Consider the following 23417-nt stretch of genomic DNA (forward strand, 5'->3'; position numbering starts at 1 on the left):
TTCCTTTCGTTGAATCATTTGATTACGACTGGGATACTTTCTAATATTCGATATATATTATGTTGATTTTAGTTTAAAATTTACTAAGTTTGATTATGCAATTTAGACCCATAAATTGTTTTAAAATGCAAAGATGGAAAAATTGATGCTGAAGTCAAACTTATTGGAATTATGAGCCTACGAGCCTTGCAAATTGTGGAAGTAGAATACTACATTAATGAGTTGTATTATTACTAAGTTAGTATTTTCATATCAAGGTAGCAATCTATCATAGTGGATTTTAATCAAACATTCAAACCCCTAACTACATTAATATTTTCATATCAAGGTAGCAATCTATCATAGTGGATTTTAATCAAACATTTAAACCCGTAAATTCACGGATCACTTAATTTTAGTTAGTATATAATATCAAACTTATACTTGTATAATTATAAAAGGAAAAAAGCAACTATCGAGTCTCTTTTAAATTCTTACTCCGTAGTATATTATTCAAGTTTGTTTAATATTTTTGATCAAATTTAATGGCTTTAATTTCGAGAGGACTGGTCAAGAGTGAAAACATAGTAGAAAACTAAGTTTTATGTACTAAGACTAAAATATGTGGGTGCTGGGATTCGAGCCCAGGTCTCCACGGCCACAACGTGGAATTCTTACCACTAAACTACACCCACAATATGTAAACAATAAGAAAAATAGCTTTATATATTCTAAAAAGGAGAAGTTTGCTGCACAATTCTTATTTAGCAAAACCTGACTCCGGTGAACACTTGTGTGAAAAAGAACACCATAAACTGCAAACTCTCTACAACCCAAATATTGAAACAGCATCTTTCAGCCTTCAGTTTTCTTGGCCGCCACCACCTCCGGCATCTCGCCGGAGGTTCGGATGATACCCTTTTCTTCCTCTGTCATCCTCTCTCACTTGTTCTGGCGATTCTCGTGTATTATGTTTTCCCTTCGGCTTGCCGCGGCTGTCTTTTGTTGGACGGTTATCGTGCCGGTTACTATTCTGAGGTAGATTGGTATGTTTTCTGGTTCCTTTCATGTGTTTTGCCGATTTTTGAGTTATCTAAGTTTTCAACCGGTGATTTTAGATCACCGGAATATTTTCACTTAACCGGAAAATTCACCAGAGTTTGGCACCTTCTTTTGTCCCTTTTTCGTCTCCCGTCACTACTCGCAACGCCTCCATTTTCATCCGGGTGGCTTCCGGCAGGTGGTGGTGTAATGGTGGTTTTTGGCGGCTTGGTGGAGAAATGGGAGTACTCGGCAAAAAAAAAAAAAAATCTCTCCATTACTCAATTCAATCGCTCTGATTACTTGGTCAAGCTCTGTCGAACTTGGTCAAAACTTGGGATTTCTCATCTAATTGGTCAAAACATAGTCAAAACTGATCAAAGTCAAACTTGGTCATCCGAATACTCCCTAACATTACCGAACAAATAACGCTAATAAGTAATGATGTTTTCAACCTTGAACACTTGTATCTTTTTCCGTAAGAGGTAATGCACAATTGTTTCGTCATATTTGGCATAAGGTATGGTTCCTTTGTTTGTTGATTGGAACCATATAAGAAAAAAGATTGAAAGGGTAAACATGGTCTCATTCTTGAGATGGAATTCATGTCCTGTTACAAAATACATGTTGACTTGAGATGCCACTGGTTTCAACTCGCGACGTTTTATAGCTCGCAGGAAAAGTTTTCTATCTTAGATGGTTCATTGTGATTAGACCTGGCAATTGTGACCCATACACTCAAATTCGGGTAAAATGGGTCAAACTTTCAGGTCAATTGGGTCTTGAGAACAATTAAGCCTAACAATGTAAATTAAAACTTAAAAAAAGATCCAAATGGGTTTCTCTCCAAACTATTGAGTCCTATAAAAAAAATGAAGGAACGGGTCTAATGGGTATTAATACTCAAAGATCAATAAATAGAAATGGGTTAAATGAGTTTTGTGAATGGGTCAAATGGGTCAAGCACAAAAAGTCTCATCTATCAAAAAATTATGAAAGCATTCATGATTATATCATTTATTATGTACATTAATAGTTCTTATGTATATATAATAAATAAAAATAACTAAAATAATGTAATAAATGTAAAAAAAGCGACGTAACCCATTTGACCCATTTGACCTTTGCTAGAGTAACTAGAGAACAATTGCTTATTCTTCTTTGTGGTAGCCACTAATGCAGCTTCTGGATCTTTAACAATTTTCTTAGCATTGATCTTGTTCTTTAATTGTGTTTCCTCAAAGTTTGACAATATGCCAAACAGTTCACTTAACTCATAGTTATCTATCTTTTCACTGATTACCATAGATGTAATCACACACTCAAAGTTTGAAGGTAGCAACTCAATAAACTTTTGACACAACACATGTTGTGTTTTCTCTACACCAACACTTTCAAGATCATTAATCAGAACCTGAAATCTTGAATGGAGATCACTCAAAGATTCTTTAGGCTGAGCAACAAAATTTTCATAACATCTTATCAGATTCTTCTTCTTCTGAGTCTTAACAACAGTGACTCCTTCATAGTCATTAAGCAACAGATCCCACATAGCTTTAGCAGTCTTGGCATGACTGATCTTTCTGAGAATTGGAACAGTAACAACATTCCCAATAATACTCCTTATTTTGCTATCTAGTTTGTACTTGATAGCTTCTGCTTCAGTCCACCTTTCTCTTGGTGTTTCACGAAAATAGGCAGGTTGAGCAGCAACAGTATCTGTGGCAGGAACAGCAGCTATCATAGAACCAGGAATAATAGGTCCTGTTGTAAGAACATGCTCAGCTTCTTCATGAACAGATCCTAAAAACCATAGGACTTTCAATTTCCAAGTTGCAAAGTCTGTGCCATCGAATATAGGCACACATTTTTCAGCCATAACTGGGGTTGGAATGGTACTGGTGGACATCTTGATGACAATATGGATCGTTTTAAAAGATTACCAAGATTGGATTTACACCTTTCCCGCTCTGATACCAGTTATTAGTTCACAGTATTTGATCTATGAACACCAGACTCTCACTCAAACAATAAATAAGAATTAATAATACAGAGAATGAGAGAACACGATTATAGAATAGAAGACAAATGATATTAATCGTGAAAAAGTACATGTATCAAATGAACCATACGTCCCTATTTATAGGGATAAAAACCAAATCTGGAGATTTGGTTTCCAAAACTACTTAGCTATAAATATGAAAAAGATAAACTAAAAACAAACCAAATTTGCTAATAACTAGGAAGTAAATTCTGGAGATAAAATCAAATATTCAAAACAAATCTTCTTAAATAACAAGCATATCTCCAGAATATTCTATGGCTTTTGCTTCAAGAAATCTTCAAGTGTTTACTCCAGCAATTCCAGAGTCTGCAACTTCAGACTCTAAACCTTCAGACTCTAAAATCTGCAAAACATTTTTGACTCATCAGATTATTATTTCTATTTTTCCCAACAAATTGGATTGTTATAAAGCATACTAGTCTTTATTACATGAAACAATTGACACGTGTGTTCATGGTTGACGCCCATTGGCATGAATCCTGTTTGCCGGCCCATTGGCATGAATTCTGTTTGTCACTTGTTGCTTGACTGTTAGCGTGATATGATAAATATACAATTATTATACTCAACCAAATGTAAATTATATCAATTCGGAGCTAATTTAGGAATATTTTGTAATTATTTAGTTCGTAACTTAGTATTTACCTTGTGTTTACGCCGTCCCATTGAAAAACTCTTGCGTTATCTGTGTCATCAAAGTCTTGAGTTACATTGTGTCCATGTTATCTAAAATTGTGTCTATATCGAAAATGATGGATCAAATACTTTTTTATGTATTACTTATATTAGAAGTGCCACTTTTACCTTGGCATGAGCCTCTCGATCTAAATTATCATTATTATCATCATCATATATCATTTAAAGAAAGCAAAACTACTATTCATTTTGGGTAACAATGTCATTTCACATTTTTTTTTTGATTTTTTTATGTTTTTAAATCACCGGTTTTAGTTCATAAATAATTTCTACAGCATATTGATAACGAAATTGTTTGTAATTCAATTTGTTAGTGGCTATACAATTTTTAAGGTAGGTGTTGTTCAAACCTGACGTAGCAACTTTTTTTTTTCCTTTTCCAGCCATTCCACTTTTTTTTCTGTTTTTTTCTTTTTCATTTTCAGTCCTCTCACTTTTCCACTCTATTTTTTTTTTTTACATTTTCAGTTCTCTCACTTTTTCACTCCATTTAATTTTTCATTTTCAATTATCACACTTTTTATTTATTTATTTATAGTTCACCCTCAATCTTTGTTACAATCATTTTTTTCTATAACTTTTTTTTTCCCTTTCTTTACATTTCTTTTCTCCTTCTTTTCCCACATTTTACTATATATTAACAAAACTATCTAAATTATGTGGGTTTTAATTAGGTTAATTATTGAAGATGATATTATGTGGGCTCGGTCTGTTAACGGGTTATTGTCTTTACAGAATGTTAGGCTCACGCAGGATAAAATATTTTAGTGAGAAAACCTTCCCGCTCGTGAGAACGTGTGACACATACTAGTTATTATCAGTTGCATGAATCCATTCAATATCGATTTATTTACATGTCGTTTTGTTTATTTAATATAGGATTGTAAGATGAAAATCAATTGTGATGTATAAATATCTAATTAATTGGAGCGCAATCACAATGCAGTAAAATTTTGGAGCACAATCACAATGCATCGGAAATTTTGATGAAGTTCCTAACTTGGAAGAGTTTTTCCATGAGGAAGGTAATTTGTTATTCTAAATATATCTTGCATACGGTTCTTAGTATTCTTTACATGTACCGTTATGATAAGGCGCGTCACCAATTAGCGAAATAAGTGTAACAAGTTCTCATATTTTGTGGTTAAATATTTGTTTAAAGAAAAATGTTTTTAACTTATGGATTTATTTACATGTCATTTTGTTTTAATTAACATAAGATTGTATGATGAAAATCAGTTCTGAATTATGAATACCTAATTAATTAGAGCACGATCTCTATGAAGATGATGAAGCTATAGATTTTGGTGAACTTCCAAACTTGAAAGAGTTTTTCCATGCAGAAAAGTTATACCATGTGGAAGGTAATTTGTTATACTAAGAATCATAAGCGCGGTATATCACTACTACAAAAAAGGAGATTCGAAACCGGTTTTAAGGGCTTTCCAAACCGGTTTTAAAACCGGTTTGCAAAGGGAGGGGTTTAGAAAGTTGAGACCGGTTTTGAAACCGGTTCCGAAACCTCCACTTTTGAAACCGGTTTTTTTATAAAAACCTGTCTGCATTCTCATTTAAAAAAAAAAAATTATTTTATATCTAATCTTCATCTTGATTCTTCCACTACTGCTACTGCTACTCTTCATCCTTCCACTACTGCTCTTGCTAATCTTCAATTCATGTTCATCTTTCAAAGCACGATATCATCACGCAATTAATATTCAAAAGAGTAATAAAACCCAATGTCTTGTACAAACCAAAAACAAATGGATTTCGTAAACCACATGTACTTCAAAACTGATATAGTACCACAACTAGCTGCATATTAGTAGACCACTCTAAGGTTTCTTCGATTTGCCACTAGCTGCCAATTGGGACTGAGGCTGCAAAAACATGATGAATATTAGATAAACAAAGATTGAGGGATACAATCAGAAATGGGTACGTTTGGGTTTTAAGTTTAGCTAAGATTAATTTAATGTTATGTTCACATTTATGCAAGTTATTTAAAATAACAAGCAAACTTACAGATGGGCACGATATGTCTTCCTCATGCGATTGATTAAATTGAATGTGAGATATGATAGAGTTTTTAGAAGTATATTTTCAAAGAGAACATGTGGGTTTTTGAAATTTTTCGTTTTCCCGCTATAGCATCGTAACCGGTTTATTTAAAAAAAGGGGTTTACAAAGTCGAAACCGGTTTTTATTAAGGAACCGGTTTTGTTTTTTGACTTTCGGAACCGGTTTTTTATAAAAACCGGTTTCCCATTTCCGGATTATTTAAAACCGGTCCTTTTTATCTTTCGAGACCGGTTTTTACCCATTACCCAAAAAACAGGTTTCGAAAAGGGGTTTGCAAAGTCATTTGTGTAGTAGTGTATTTAGTTTAATAGATTACCTTCTCATCGAAAAACTCTTCCCTATGAAAAAACTCTTCCAAGCAAGGAACTTCGTCAAAATCTCCAGCTCCATCTTGTAATCGTGCTCCAATTAATTAGGTATTATAAATTCAAAAATGATTTTCATCATACAGTCTTATGTTAAAGAAACAAAACGGCATATGATAAAATCAATAAGTTAAGACATTTTTTTAACAATCAATAATCACAAAATAATAATGATAACTTGTGTTACAATTTTTTTGCTAAGATGGTGACGAGCTTTATCAGAAAGGTACATGATAACTTGTGTTACACCTTTATTGATTAATGATGTTTTGATTTTGATTATGTTGTCTTTATTAATTTATGTTAATTATAGGAATGGATAAACCACTTGAAAACGGTAAGGAGTTTGGCAAGTGGAACCAAGATGATATTGATGTTTTGTGGAAGATACTAAATCAAATTGAAGTTGATGAGATTGTGGATTAGGGTCATGCGGGTAATAGTGAAATAAATGCAACACACTTTTCATTATATTGTGGTTATATAATTGTACACCAGTTTTCAATATATTGTGGTTAAATAATGGTTAAATAAAATATGTTAACTAAGTAAAGATAAGAAGTTAAAACTAGGGTGAGCATGGTACCAAACTTTACTGAACCAATTAATACTACTAATCTTTTAGCCTAAACTTTTGTACCAAATACTCTACCGATATAATTGGTCTTATACTGTTAAAATTTTACGTATCGATACAGTAAAAATAGTTACTAATCAAACTAATTTTTTCCTTTTGAAAACTGAAGGTTTTTATTAGATTATAATAATTAAATCATATACGACATATAATTAGTCACTACAACTTTAGCTTCTCTTTCTATATGGTGTATGATATGATGTAATTATTAAAACCTAATAAAAACCATATCATCACCGCATAGAAAGAGAAGCTAAAGTTGTAGTAACTAATTATATGTAATTATTATAATCTAATAAAAACCTTCAACTTTTGAAAGGAAAAAATTGGTTCAATCAAATTAGTACCAAATGGGTATAATACATTTTTTAATGTACTGATACAGAAAGTTTTACCGGTACCAAACTGGTATTTGGTACTCAAGTTGGGCTAAAAATTAGAAGTACTAATCGGTTCAGTAAGGTTTGATTTTGACTTGATACTGTGCTCACCTTAGCTTCAACTTTCGTATATTTATATCGTTGAGATATTTTTAACAATTATTTAACCTTGATATATTGAAAACTTGTGTTACAATTATTTAACCACAATATATTGAAAACTTGTGTTACATTTACTTCATTATTACCTTACTCATGACCCAGATCGGCAACCTCATCAACTTCAATTTAATCTAGTATCTCCCACAAAGTATCAATATCATCTTTGTCCCACTCGCCAAACTCCTCTCCGTTTACTTGTGGGTTCTCCATATCTATATCTAACGTGAACTATTTATACAAGAATGTAAATAACTATAAAGACATCACATTTTAGATCGAAACATCAATATATGGGATAGGATCAAGAGGGAACAACATGTGGGGGGAAGCATTCTGATCAGAATCCTTCAGCCGAATCGACATCAATTTTAACCGAACTGTTGCATACATGACTTTGTATAGCTTGTTTGCATTACGGATGTTTCCTTTAAAAGACGATTGTTCCGTTTCCGCCATATGAAGTAAATAGTGTAGTGACCCGAACTTTTCCATGTTTATATATATTAAATGAAATTGATAATTACATGATTAAGTGTTTCCAACATGTTAAGCAATCAAACTTGTTAAGACTTGATTAAATGAAATAGGTTTCATACAGACAATTGACCACCCAAGTTGACCGGTGATTCACGAACGTTAAAACTTGTAAAAACTATATGATGACATATATATGATTATATATATAGTTAACATGATATTATGATAAGTAAGTATCTCATTAGGTATTTTAACAATGAGTTATATACATAAAATTGAGTTTATTGAATTAAGAAACTCGAAACGGTATATATAACGATTATCGTTATAATAACGTCTTACTAAATACATATGAATCATATTAAGATATTGATACACTATGTTTAATCATGATAAATGATAAGTAAATATGTCATTAAGTGTATTAACAATGAACTACATATGTAAAAACAAGACTACTAACTTAATGATTTCGAAACGAAACATATATGTAACGATTATCGTTGTAACAACATTTAACTGTATATATATCATACTAAGATATATTAATATATCATAATATCATGATAATGTAATAATTTAACATCTCTTTAGATATAATAAACAATGGGTTAACAACATTTAACAAGATCGTTAACCTAAAGGTTTCAAAACAACATTTACATGTAACGACTAACGATGATTTAACGCCTCAGTTAAAATGTATATACATGTAGTGTTTTAATATGTATTCATACACTTTTGAAAGACTTCAAGACACTTATCAAAATAATTCTACATCCTCGTTCAGTTTCATCAACAATTCTACTCGTATGCACCTGTATTCGTACTCGTACAATACACAGCTTTTAGATGTATGCACTATTGGTATATACACTCCAATGATCAGCTCTTAGCAGCCCATGTGAGTCACCTAACACATGTGGAAACTATAATTTGGCAACTAGCATGAAATATCTCATAAAATTAAAAAAATATTAGTAATCATTCATGACTTATTTACAAGTAAACAAAATTACACATCCTTTATATCTAATCCATATACCAACGACCAAAAACACCTACAAACACTTTCATTCTTCAATTTTCTTCATCTAATTGATTTCTCTCAAGTTCTATCTTCAAGTTCTAAGTGTTCTTCATAAATTCTATAAGTTCAAGTTTCATAAAATCAAGAATTCTTCCAAGTTTGCTAGCTTACTTCCAATCTTGTAAAGTGATCATCCAACCTCAAGAAATCTTTCTTATTTACAGTAAGATATCTTTCTAATACAAGGTAATACTCATATTCAAACTTTAATTCAATTTCTATAACTATAACAATCTTATTTCGAGTGGAAATCTTACTTGAACTTGTTTTCGTGTCATGATTCTGCTTCAAGAACTTTCAAGCCATCTAAGGATCCTTTGAAGCTAGCTCTATTTTTCTCATTTCCATTATGTTTACCTACTAAAATTAAGGTAGTAATGATGTTCATAACATCATTCGATTCATACATATAAAACTATCTTATTTGAAGATTTAAACTTGTAATCACTAGAACATAGTTTAGTTAATTCTAAACTTGTTCGTAAATAAAGTTAATCCTTCTAACTTAACTTTTAAAATCAACTAAACACATGTTATATATCTATATGATATGCTAACTTAATGATTTAAAACCTGGAAACACGAAAAACACCGTAAAACCGGACATACGCCGTCGTAGTAACACCGCGGGTTGTTTTGGGTTTGATAATTAAAAACTATGATAAACTTTGATTTAAAAGTTGTTCTTCTGGGAAAATGATTTTTCTTATGAACATGAAACTATATCCAAAAATCATGGTTAAACTCAAAGTGGAAGTATGTTTTTCAAAATGGTCATCAAGACGTCGTTCTTTCGACTGAAATGACTACCTCTTACAAAAATGACTTGTAACTTATATTTCTGACTATAAACCTATACTATTTATGATTAGATTCATAAAATAGAGTTCAATATGAAACCATAACAATTTGATTCACTCAAAACGGATTTAAAACGAAGAAGTTATGGGTAAAACAAGATTGGATATTTTTGATTGTTGTAGCTACGAGAAATATTGTAACAATTCTATACAAATCATATCCTAGCTAACTTATATTGTATTATACATGTATTCTAATATATTATGTAATCTTGGGATACCATAGACACGTATGCAAATGTTTTGACATATCATATCGATCCATGTATATATATTATTTGGAACAACCATAGACACTCTATATGCAGTAATGTTGGAGTTAGCTATACAGGGTTGAGGTTGATTCTAAAAATATATATGCTTTGAGTTGTGATCTAGCCTGAGACGTGTATATACTGGGTCGTGGATTGATCCAAGATAATATATATCGATTTATTTCTGTACATCTAACTATGGACAACTAGTTGTAGGTTATTATATTTGTTATAGGTTCGTGAATCGACCATTGGCCAAGTCTTACTTCCCGACGAAGTAAAAATCTGTGAAAGTGAGTTATAGTCCCACTTTTAAAATCTAATATTTTGGGATGAGAATACATGCAACTTTATAAATGTTTTATGAAATAGACACAAGTAAATGAAACTACATTATATGGGTGAATGATCGAAGCCGAATATGCCCCTTTTTAGCTTGGTAGCCTAAGAATTTGGGAACAGACCCCAAATTGACGCGAATCCTAAAGATAGATCTATCGGGCCCAACAAGCCCCATTCTGGAATTTGGAATGCTTTAGTACTTCGAAATTATCATGTCCGATGGGTGTCCCGGAATGATGGGGATATTCTATATGCATCTTGTTAATGTCGGTTACCAGGTGTTCACCATATGAATGATTTTTATCTCTAAGTATGGGATGTATTGAAATATGAAATCTTGTGGTCTATTATTATGATTTGATAATATATAGGTTAAACCTATAACTCACCAACATTTTTATTGACATTTTAAGCATGTTTATTCTCAGGTGATTATTAAGAGCTTCCGCTGTTGCATACTAAAATAAGGACAAGATTTGGAGTCCATGCTTGTATGATATTGTGTAAAAACTGCATTCAAGAAATTTATTTTTGATGTATTATATTCTTATTGTAAACCATTATGTAATGGTCGTGTGTAAACAGTATATTTTAGATTATCATTATTTGATAATCTACGTAATGCTTTTTAAACCTTTATCGATAAAATAAAGGTTATGCTTGTTTTAAAAATGAATGCAGTCTTTGAAAAACGTCTCATATAGAGGTCAAAACCTCGCGAAGAAATCAATTAATATGGAACGTTTATAATCAATATGAACGGGACATTTCAGTTGGTATCAGAGCTGGTATAACCGCGTCCATGTGTGGCGGGTTAGTCGTAAAGGAGGTTCTCACAATGTTACCTGTGATGAAGCATTGGCTCGTACTCCTTGCGATCCCTTACGAGGGTTGGCAGTAGCCGAGAGGCAGGCCCTAAAATCAGTATCTGAGGTACACTCAGTGGTCACCAGGCGGTTAGCTGGGAAGGCACTGGGTGGGACGGTGGTTGTCCCCACTGTATTTCAGTTGGTATCAGAGCGTTGGTCTTAGAGAACCAGAAATTTGCATTAGTGTATCTTATCGAGTTTGTTAGGATACATTAGTGAGTCTGGACTTCGACCGTGTTTTCTTTAAAAAGATTGCTTAACACTTTTGTTGGAAACTATATATTATTAACATGTAAATATTATGTGATATATTAACCTCTTAATGTGTTTGATATTGTGTGATAGATGTCTACCACTAGTACAAATCCCATCGACTCACCTAATAATAATGAAGAGTCGAATATAATTTGGGAAGATTCACAAATTCCCGAAGAGGAACCGGAAGAAGAGGAACCGGAAGAAGAGGAATCGGAAGAAGAGGAATCAGAAGAGGAGGAACCGAAAGAGGAGGAACCAGAAGAAGAAGAGGTTCCGGAGGAAGAAATATTGATACCTACAGTAAATTGATTAAATAAAAGAAAATCATCAACCAACGGACCAAAGTTAAAAATGGTCAATGGTGTTTCCGCCAAGGAAGCAAAATATTGGGAAGATTACCAATTTTCCGATGAATCGGATCCCGATGAGGATTCCGATGATGTTATAGAAATTACCTCGACCCAATTTAATATAGCAAAAGAAAATAATAAGGGTAAAGGTATAAAAATAGAGAAACCTGATTCCAACCCCGATGAACTTTATATGTATCGGCAACGTCCGTATTTCCTAAATTGTAACAATAACCCGGGAACCTCTAAACCACCAGGTTTTTCTAAACCATTGTGGAAAACGATGGCTCGTATTAGAGGAGCACCATATATCTAGAAAATTAGGAAAACGAATGAAGTCCGAAGAAGAAGAAACCAGTGATTCAGATTAGAGGGTTGTAATCATGTTGTGTATTATATGTAATGTAGTGTGCTTGTACTTTTATGTTCTATGTAAAAATTGCTTGTATTGTTTGTTAATTATCTTATACGAATCTAATCCTTGTCTATTTTACAGTATAAAAACACAAAATGGACGTTAAGGATAGACAACCAAAAATTTTAGAAGACCTACCAGGAGATATGATTGATGAAATCTTGTCTAGAGTCGGGCATAATTCATCAGCACAATTAGTTACGGCAAAATTAGTTTGTCAAACGTTTGAAAGACATTCCAGGCATGCCTTAGTATATAAAAGGCTTTCCTTTGAAAGATGGGGTATATCACATTGGGGAGACTTTAAGTTATGCCAATTTTGTTTAAGGCATTTAGTGCGGGAAACCCAGATGCAATTTTACGCTACGGGTTACGAACCTATTTTGACTCAACATATCCCAATATAGAATTTTGTGAGTTAGAAAAAGCTTCTAACATGCAATATAAAGAAGCATGTTATACTTACGGGTTAGTGATGTTCGCTTCTTATCAAAGTGAGAAAAAGAATATCGGGTTACAACTTTTAAATAAAACCTTCCCACAAGTGACGGACTCAGTAGTTGGGGTAAGAAACAAGGTTTTTAGATTGCTACGAGGCTGTTGGGCATTACGAAACTCTCGTCCTTTTGACGACATTACAACATGCTGCCTAGTCAATGGTCATAACGGTTACTTTCCACAAGACCAAGGATGGGAAGTCGTCTTAGTAAAACCTGAATGCATGACTTATTTTTGGACTTATGAATTACGTGTCTTTATTTCCTTTGCTGAACAACTTGTGTATTAACTAGTTTTATCTTCAAAACTGTTCTGTATCAAAGTGTACTATATTTCATGTTATATGTAATATAGCGAAGTTGTAAGTTTGAAGAATATTTGTATGTGATATATTATTAAAATCAGTTTTTCATATGGAATTGTAGTAGTTGAATTGTATATTAGCTACTAAGTATGAACTTAACGGGTAGGTAGTACCCGAATTTAAACTTATAAAACGCTAATATGAAGAAAAAGCTTTTATAAATAAGTTCATATAATGCTACGAGATACTATTGACTACTCTTAAATTCTATATGATTAACTCAATTCTTTTGGCTATTTTTTGAAGGAAATGGCACCGGCGACTCGTCAGAATTTGAACATGAGCGAGGAAGACTTCCGTGTTTTCCTTGCAGCAAACATAGCCGCAGTACAGGCTACAATGCAAAATAACAATAACTCTGGATCTAGCAGTGGAACTAATTCCACAAGAAATCATGTAGGATGTACCTACAAAGAATTCACTGCCTGCAAACCTTTGGAATTTGATGGAACCGAATGACCAATTGGATTGAAGCGGTGGACCGAGAAAGTCGAATCGGTGTTTGCCATAAGTAAGTGTACTGAAGAGGACAAAGTTAAGTACGCTACGCATACCTTCACAGGTACTGCGTTAACGTGGTGGAACACCTATCTTGAACAGGTAGGACAAATGCTGCTTACGCACTACCGTGGTCGGCATTCAAGCAATTGATGAACGAGCAGTACCTTCCTAGAAACGAAGTCAATAAGCTCAAGGCAGAACTTAGAGAGTTACGAACACAAGGGTTCGACGTTACTACGTATGAACGACGATTCACAGAGTTGTGCCTATTGTGTCCGGGAGCGTTCGAAGATGAAGAAGAGAAGATCGACGCATTTGTAAAAGGGTTACAAGTAAGGATTCAAGAAGATGTGAGTTCACACGAGCCCGCTTCCATACAAAAGGAAAGTAGAATGGCTCATAAACTCATAAATCAGATTGAGGGAAGAATTAAAGAGCAGGCGGCCGAAGAAATCAACACGAAACAACTCAAGAGAAAGTGGGAAGAAACCAGTGACAAGTGTCACCAATACAACAACAACAACAATTACAACCACAACCGCAACAACAATCGCAACAATAACCGCAATACTAACAATAACTACAACAAACGTCCCAACAATAATAACAACTACAACAACCGTTCCAACAACAATAACAATCTAAACAACAACCTCAATAACAACAACGGCAACAAAAACTAAAAATGCCAAAGGTGTGAAGAGTACCACCAGAATGGGTTCTGCACGACATTTTGCACCAAATGTAAAATAATTGGCCATGGTGCGAAAAAGTGTGAGGTCTACGGACCAAAGTTTAACAGAACTAAAGGAACAAATAGTGGCGAAACAAGTAATGCCTCCTTTGTTTGTTATGGATGTGGAAAACCGGGCCACATTAGAAGTAATTGCCCGAATCAGGGGAATACTAATGGGCAGCGCCGCGGAAGAGTTTTCAATATTAATACGGCAGAAGCGCAGGAAGACTCGGAGCTTGTTACAGGTACGTTTCTTATTGATAATAAATCTGCTTATGTTTTATTTGATTCGGGTGCGGATAGAAGCTATATGAGTAGAGATTTTTGTGCTAAGTTAAGTTTCCCATTGACGCCTTTGGATAGTAAATTTTTACTCGAATTAGCAAACGGTAAATTAATTTCAGCAGATAATATATGCCGGGATAGAGAAATTAAACTGGGTGATGAAACGTTTAAGATTGATTTAATACCAGTCGAGTTAGGGAGTTTTGATGTAATAATTGGCATGGACTGGTTGAAGAAGGTGAGAGCACAGGTCGTTTGTTACAAAAATGCGATTCGCATTATGCGTGAAAAGGGAAAACCATTAATGGTGTACGGAGAAAAGAACAACGCGAAATTAAACCTTATTAGTAGTTTGAAGGCACAAAAACTAATAAGAAAAGGTTGTTACGTCATTCTAGCACACATCAAGGAAGTTAAACCTGAAGAAAAGAATATCAGTGATGTTCCCATCGTAAAAGAATTTCCCGATGTATTTCTGAAAGAATTACCGGGATTAACCCCACATCGATCCGTTGAATTTCAAATAGACCTTGTACCAGGAGCTGCACCAATAGCTCGTGCTCCATACAGACTCGCACCCAACGAAATGAAAGAATTACAAAGTCAGTTACAGGAACTTTTAGAGCGTGGTTTCATTCGACCAAGTACATCACCATGGGGAGCTCCTGTTTTGTTTGTCAAGAAGAAGGATGGTACATTTAGGTTATGTATCGACTACCGAGAGTTGAACAAACTTACCATCAAGAACTGCTACCCACTACCGAGAATCGACGACTTATTTGATCAACTACAAGGATCGTCGGTTTATTCGAAGATTGATTTACGTTCTGGGTATCATCAAATGCGGGTTAAGGAGGATGATATTCCAAAGACTGCTTTTAGGACGCGTTACGGTCATTACGAGTTTATGGTTATGCCGTTTGGGTTGACTAATGCACCAGCTGTGTTCATGGACCTCATGAACCGAGTGTGTGGACCATACCTTGACAAGTTTGTCATTATTTTCATTGATGACATACTTATTTACTCAAAGAATGACCAAGAGCATGAAGAACATTTGAGAAAAGTGCTAGAGTTGTTAAGAATGGAAAAACTGTACGCTAAGTTTTCAAAGTGTGCATTTTGGTTGGAAGAAGTTCAATTCCTCGGTCACATAGTGAACAAAGAAGGTATTCAGGTGGATCAAGCAAAGATTGAAACCGTTGAAAAGTGGGAAACCCCGAAAACTCCGAAGCACATACGCCAATTTTTAGGGCTGACTGGTTATTACAGGAGATTCATCCAAGATTTTTCCAAAATAGCAAAACCCTTGACTGCATTAACGCATAAAGGGAAGAAATTTGAATGGAATGATGAACAAGAGAAAGCGTTTCAATCATTGAAGAAAAAGTTAACTACGACACCTATATTGTCATTACCTGAAGGGAATGATGATTTTGTGATATATTGTGACGCCTCAAAGAAAGGTCTTGGTTGTGTATTAATGCAACGAACGAAGGTAATTGCTTATGCGTCTAGACAATTGAAGATTCACGAGCAGAATTATACGACGCATGATTTGGAATTAGGCACGGTTGTTTTTGCATTAAAGACTTGGAGGCACTACTTATATGAGTTCAAAAGTATTATATATACCGACCACAAAAGTCTTCAACACATATTTAATCAGAAACAACTGAACATGAGGCAGCGCAGATGGATTGAATTGTTGAATGATTACAACTTTGAGATTCGTTACCACCCGGGGAAGGCAAATGTGGTAGCTGGCGCCTTGAGCAGAAAGGACAGAGAACCTATTCGAGTAAAAGCTATGAATATAATGATTCACACTAACCTTACTACTCAAATAAAGGAGGCGCAACAAGGAGTTTTAAAAGAGGGAAACTTAAGGGATGAAATACCCAAAGGATCGGAGAAGCATCTTATTATTCGGGAAGATGGAACCCGGTATAGGGCTGAAAGAATTTGGGTACCAAAATTTATAGATATGAGAGAAATGGTACTTAGAGAAGCTCATAAAACCAGATACTCAATACATCCTGGAACGGGAAAGATGTACAAGGATCTTAAGAAACATTTTTGGTGGCCGGGTATGAAAGCCGATGTTGCTAAATATGTAGGAGAATGTTTGACGTGTTCTAAGGTCAAAGCTGAGCATCAGAAACCATCAGGTCTACTTCAACAACCCGAAATCCCGGAATGGAAATGGGAAAACATTACCATGGATTTCATCACTAAATTGCCAAGGACTGCAAGTGGTTTTGATACTATTTGGGTAATAGTTGATCGTCTCACCAAATCAGCGCACTTCCTGCCAATAAGAGAAGATGACAAGATGGAGAAGTTAGCACGACTATATTTGAAGGAAGTTATCTCCAGACATGGAATACCAATCTCTATTATCTCTGATAGGGATGGCAGATTTATTTCAAGATTCTGGCAGACATTACAGCAAGCATTAGGAACTCGTCTAGACATGAGTACTGCCTATCATCCACAAACTAATGGGCAGAACGAAAGGACGATACAAACGCTTGAAGACATGCTACGAGCATGTGTTATTGATTTCGGAAACAGTTGGGATCGACACCTTCCGTTAGCAGAATTTTCCTACAACAACAGCTACCATTCAAGCATTGAGATGGCGCCATTTGAAGCACTTTATGGTAGAAAGTGCAGGTCTCTGATTTGTTGGAGTGAAGTGGGGGATAGATAGATTACGGGTCCGGAGATAATACAAGAAACTACCGAGAAGATCATCCAAATTCAACAACGGTTGAAAACCGCCCAAAGTCGACAAAAGAGCTACGCTGACATTAAAAGAAAAGATATAGAATTTGAAATTGGAGAGATGGTCATGCTTAAAGTTGCACCTTGGAAAGGCGTTGTTCGTTTGGTAAACAAGGGAAATTAAATCCAAGGTATATTGGACCATTCAAGATTATTGATCGTGTCGGACCAGTAGCTTACCGACTTGAGTTACCTCAACAACTAGCGGTTGTACATAACACTTTACACGTCTTGAATTTCAAGAAATGTTTTGCTAAAGAATATCTCACTATTCCGTTAGACGAAATCCAAATTAACGAAAAACTTCAATTCATCGAAGAACCCGTCGAAATAATGGATCGTGAGGTTAAAAGACTTAAGCAAAACAAGATACTAATTGTTAAGGTTCGATGGAATACTCGTAGAGGACCCGAGTTCACCTGGGAATGAGAAGATCAGATGAAGAAGAAATACCCGCACTTATTTCCAGAAGATACATCAACACCTCCAACTGCTTAAAATTTCGGGACGAAATTTATTTAACGGGTAGGTACTGTAGTGACCCGAACTTTTCCATGTTTATATATATTAAATGAAATTGATAATTACATGATTAAGTGTTTCCAACATGTTAAGCAATCAAACTTGTTAAGACTTGATTAATTGAAATAGGTTTCATACAGACATTTGACCACCCAAGTTGACCGGTGATTCACGAACGTTAAAACTTGTAAAAACTATATGATGACATATATATGATTATATATATAGTTAACATGATATTATGATAAGTAAGTATCTCATTAGGTATTTTAACAATGAGTTATATACATAAACTTGAGTTTATTGAATTAAGAAACTCGAAACGGTATATATAACGATTATCGTTATAGCAACGTCTTACTAAATACATATGAATCATATTAAGATATTGACACACTATGTTTAATCATGATAAATGATAAGTAAACATGTCATTAAGTGTATTAACAATGAACTACATATGTAAAAACAAGACTACTAACTTAATATTTCGAAACGAGACATATATGTAACGATTATCGTTGTAACAACATTTAACTGTATATATATCATACTAAGATATATTAATATATCATAATATCATGATAATGTAATAATTTAACATCTCTTTAGATATAATAAACAATGGGTTAACAACATTTAACAAGATCGTTAACCTAAAGGTTTCAAAACAACATTTACATGTAACGACTAACGATGATTTAACGCCTCAGTTAAAATGTATATACATGATGATGTAGGGTTTGGCCCAATTAGGGTCTATGCAATTAACTTGGGCCCCAAGTCAAGTAACCCTAATTCCCATCTATAAATATGGGCAAAACCTACATCAAGTTTACACGCTCTCAATCGCATACACCCTCATGCGGTCATTCAATCTAGCCTCTCACCCTCTCAATGAAAGCACGCGGCAGTCATAGCCGGATCTTCTCCTCGATCGTCTTCACGATCACAACACTAGGGTTTTTACCTACGGGTCTTGTAGGGTTTTTTCTCCCTTTGCCGTCGATAGGGTCCGATTATCGACCGGCGGGCAATTCGTTGGCTACCCTCCCGAGATCATCATCTCGGGTACGGGTTATCACGGTAACCGGACCAGAAATCAACGACGTTGATGCCTAAAAAACCCTTTCGCATTGATGTTCGTGTGTAGGTTTTCCCTTGGAAAAAATATGCATGAACAATTGGCGCCCACCGTGGGGCACGATGCATTATGTCTCGTGTTTCTACCGTCTATCGTTCGGTTTGAGAAGGTTTGTCTTTTCTTATTGAGCTTTTAATTCGTTATATGCGATTTAAGTACATGAATATTTAGCGCAGATGTTCGCGCGCTTGCGCAACTGTCCACACGCTTTTGTCCAGGTTACGCACGCTTTGCGCACAGTTGTCCGCGACTTTAGACGCAATTTTCATGCGGTTTTACGCATGCTAGTTCATGCGATTTCCCATGCATTCTGCATGCGGTTTTTTGCGCATATGTTCGTGGGTTTACGCACAGTTGTTTGCGCAGGCTCCTGTGAACTTATTTTCCTCAGCATAATGAGAAGTTCGATACGATACTTGACAAAAATATCATACCGAACTTGGGGGACTTGATGACGTAGGGTTTGGCCCAATTAGGGTCTACGCAATTTACTTGGGCCCCAAGTCAAGTAACCCTAATTCCCATCTATAAATATGGGCAAAACCTACATCAAGTTCACACGCTCCCAATCGCATACACCCTCATGCGGTTATTCAATCTCGCCTCTCACTCTCTCAATGAAAGTACGCGGCAGTCATAGCCGGATCTTCTCCTCGATCGCCTTCACGATCGCAACACTAGGGTTTTTACCTACGGGTCTTGTAGGGTTTTTTTCTTCCTTTGCCGTCGATAGGGTCCGACTATCGACCGGCGGGCAATTCGTTGGCCACCCTCCCGAGATCATCATCTCGGGTACGGGTTATCATGGTAACCGGACCGGAGATCAACGACGTTGACGCCTAAAAAAACCCTTTCGGATTGATGTTCGTGTGTAGGTTTTCCCTTGGAAAAAATATGCATGAACAATACATGTAGTGTTTTAATATGTGTTCATACACTTTTGAAAGACTTCAAGAAACTTATGAAAATACTTCTACTTAACAAAAATGCTTACAATTACATCCTCGTTCAGTTTCATCAACAATTCTACTCGTATGCACCCGTATTCGTACTCGTACAATACACAGCTTTTAGATGTATGTACTATTGGTATATACACCCCAATGATCAGCTCTTAGCAGCCCATGTGAGTCACCTAACACATGTAAGAACCATAATTTGGAAACTAGCATGAAATATCTCATAAAATTACAAAAATATTAGTAATCATTCATGACTTAATTACAAGTAAACAAAATTACACATCCTTTATATCTAATCCATATACCAACGACCAAAAACACCTACAAACACTTTCATTCTTAAATTTTCTTCATCTAATTGATCTCTCTCAAGTTCTATCTTCAAGTTCTAAGTGTTCTTCATAAATTCTATAAGTTCTAGTTTCATAAAATCAAGAATTCTTCCAAGTTTGCTAGCTTACTTCCAATCTTGTAAAGTGATCATCAAACCTCAAGAAATCTTTATTATTTACAGTAAGATATCTTTCTAATACAAGGTAATACTCATATTCAAACTTTAATTCAATTTCTATAACTATAACAATCTTATTTCGAGTGGAAATCTTACTTGAACTTGTTTTCGTGTCATGATTCTGCTTTAAGAACTTTCAAGCCATCCAAGGATCCTTTGAAGCTAGATCTATTTTTCTCATTTCCAGTATGTTTACCTACTAAAATTAAGGTAGTAATGATGTTCATAACATCATTCGATTCATACATATAAAACTATCTTATTCGAAGATTTAAACTTGTAATCACTAGAACATAGTTTAGTTAATTCTAAACTTGTTCGCAAATAAAGTTAATCCTTCTAACTTGACTTTTAAAATTAACTAAACATATGTTATATATCTATATGATATGCTAACTTAATGATTTAAAACCTGGAAACACGAAAAACTCCGTAAAACCGGACATACGCCGTCGTAGTTACACCGCGGGCTGTTTTGGGTTTGATAATTAAAAACTATGATAAAATTTGATTTAAAAGTTGTTCTTCTGGGAAAATGATTTTTCTTATGAACATAAAACTATATCCAAAAATCATGGTTAAACTCAAAGTGGAAGTATGTTTTTCAAAATGGTCATCAAGACGTCGTTCTTTCGACTGAAATGACTACCTCTTACAAAAATGACTTGTAACTTATATTTCCTACTATAAACCTATACTTTTTCTGTTTAGATTCATAAAATATAGTTCAATATGAAACCATAGCAATTTGATTCACTCAAAACAGATTTAAAACGAAGAAGTTATGGGTAAAACAAGATTGGATATTTTTGATTGTTGTAGCTACGGGAAATATTGTAACAATTTTATACAAATCATATTCTAGCTAACTTATATTGTATTATACATGTATTCTAATATATTATGTAATCTTGAGATACCATAGACATGTATGCAAATGTTTTGACATATCATATCGACCCATGTATATATATTATTTGGAACAACCATAGACACTCTATATGCAGTAATGTTGGAGTTAGCTATACAGGGTTGAGGTTGATTCCAAAAATATACTATATGCTTTGAGTTGTGATCTAGCCTGAGACGTGTATACACTGGGTCGTGGATTGATCCAAGATAATATATATCAATTTATTTCTGTACATCTAACTATAGACAACTAGTTGTAGGTTATTATATTTGTTATAGGTTGGTGAATCGACCAGTGGCCAAGTCTTACTTCCCGACGAAGTAAAAATCTGTGAAAGTGAGTTATAGTCCCACTTTTAAAATCTAATATTTTGGGATGAGAATACATGCAACTTTATAAATGTTTTACGAAATAGACACAAGTAAATGAAACTACATTATATGGGTGAATGATCGAAGCCGAATATGCCCCTTTTTAGCTTGGTAGCCTAAGAATTTGGGAACAGACCCCCAAATTGACGCGAATCCTAAAGATAGATCAATCGGGCCCAACAAGCCCCATTCTGGAATTTGGAATGCTTTAGTACTTCGAAATTATCATGTTCGATGGGTGTCCCGAAATGATGGAGATATTCTATATGCATCTTGTTAATGTCGGTTACCAGGTGTTCACCATATGAATGATTTTTATCTCTATGTATGGGATGTATTGAAATATGAAATCTTGTGGTCTATTATTATGATTTGATAATATATAGGTTAAACCTATAACTCACCAACATTTTTGTTGATGTTTTAAGCATGTTTATTCTCAGGTGATTATTAAGAGCTTCCGCTGTTGCATACTAAAATAAGGACAAGATTTGGAGTCCATGCTTGTATGATATTGTGTAAAAACTGCATTCAAGAAACTTATTTTTGATGTAATATATTCTTATTGTAAACCATTATGTAATGGTCGTGTGTAAACAGTATATTTTAGATTATAATTATTTGATAATCTACGTAATGCTTTTTAAACCTTTATCGATAAAATAAAGGTTATGCTTGTTTTAAAAATGAATGTAGTCTTTGAAAAACGTCTCATATAGAGTGATAATGCTAAAAACGAACATATATTTCATAGCATTATTCCTCAAGAAAGACAAGCTTTTAGTTGCAATTGTTCTATTTACAAGTGATATTCGTTTAAATAATAAAAGGTGAAGACAAAAGACAGATTCGACGATTTGAAGACGCAAACGACCAAAAAGCTCAAAAGAACAAAAGACAATCAAAAAGGTTCCAATTATTGATAAGAAACGTCTCAAAATCACAAGAGTACAAGATTCAAAACGCAAAGTACAAGATATTAAATTGTACGCGAGGACGTTCGAAAATCCGGAACCGGGACCAGAGTCAATTCTTAACGCTCGACGCAACGGACTAAAAATTACAAGTTAACTATATATATAAATATAATATAATATATAATTAATTATATTAATTATATATATATTATATATATATATTTAAAACCGTCGGCAGCAGGAAACTCTAAGGGTGTAAACTGTAAATACCTCTCCGCGACTCGCGGAGTTTTAAGGGTATTTGGCCGCGAGTCGCGGAGCCCCAAATTTCACTTCTGGCTATAAAGCCAACCGAATTCTGATCGAATTACACATCTTATTTTCTCAATCTCTCTCTCAATATATACGTAATATATTTATATTTATAATTTATATTTTAATTTTAATTATAATTCTAATAATAAGGGTATGTTAGCGAATGTTGTAAGGGTGTAAGTCGAAATTCTGTCCGTGTAACGCTACGCTATTTTTAATCATTGTAAGTTATGTTCAACCTTTTTATATTAATGTCTCGTAGCTAA

At 34.4% G+C, this 23417-nt stretch overlaps 1 non-coding gene across 1 annotated transcript; it reads right to left on the reverse strand.

Moving 5' to 3' along the window:
* Positions 1-602: 602 nt before the first annotated feature.
* On the reverse strand, positions 603-674 carry TRNAH-GUG (transfer RNA histidin (anticodon GUG)). Its single transcript has one exon. It is a non-coding gene; the product is annotated as a tRNA-His (tRNA).
* Positions 675-23417: the final 22743 nt, after the last annotated feature.

The sequence above is a fragment of the Rutidosis leptorrhynchoides genome, chromosome 7, assembly GCF_046630445.1.
Source record: "Rutidosis leptorrhynchoides isolate AG116_Rl617_1_P2 chromosome 7, CSIRO_AGI_Rlap_v1, whole genome shotgun sequence".
Classification (NCBI taxonomy): domain Eukaryota; kingdom Viridiplantae; phylum Streptophyta; class Magnoliopsida; order Asterales; family Asteraceae; genus Rutidosis; species Rutidosis leptorrhynchoides.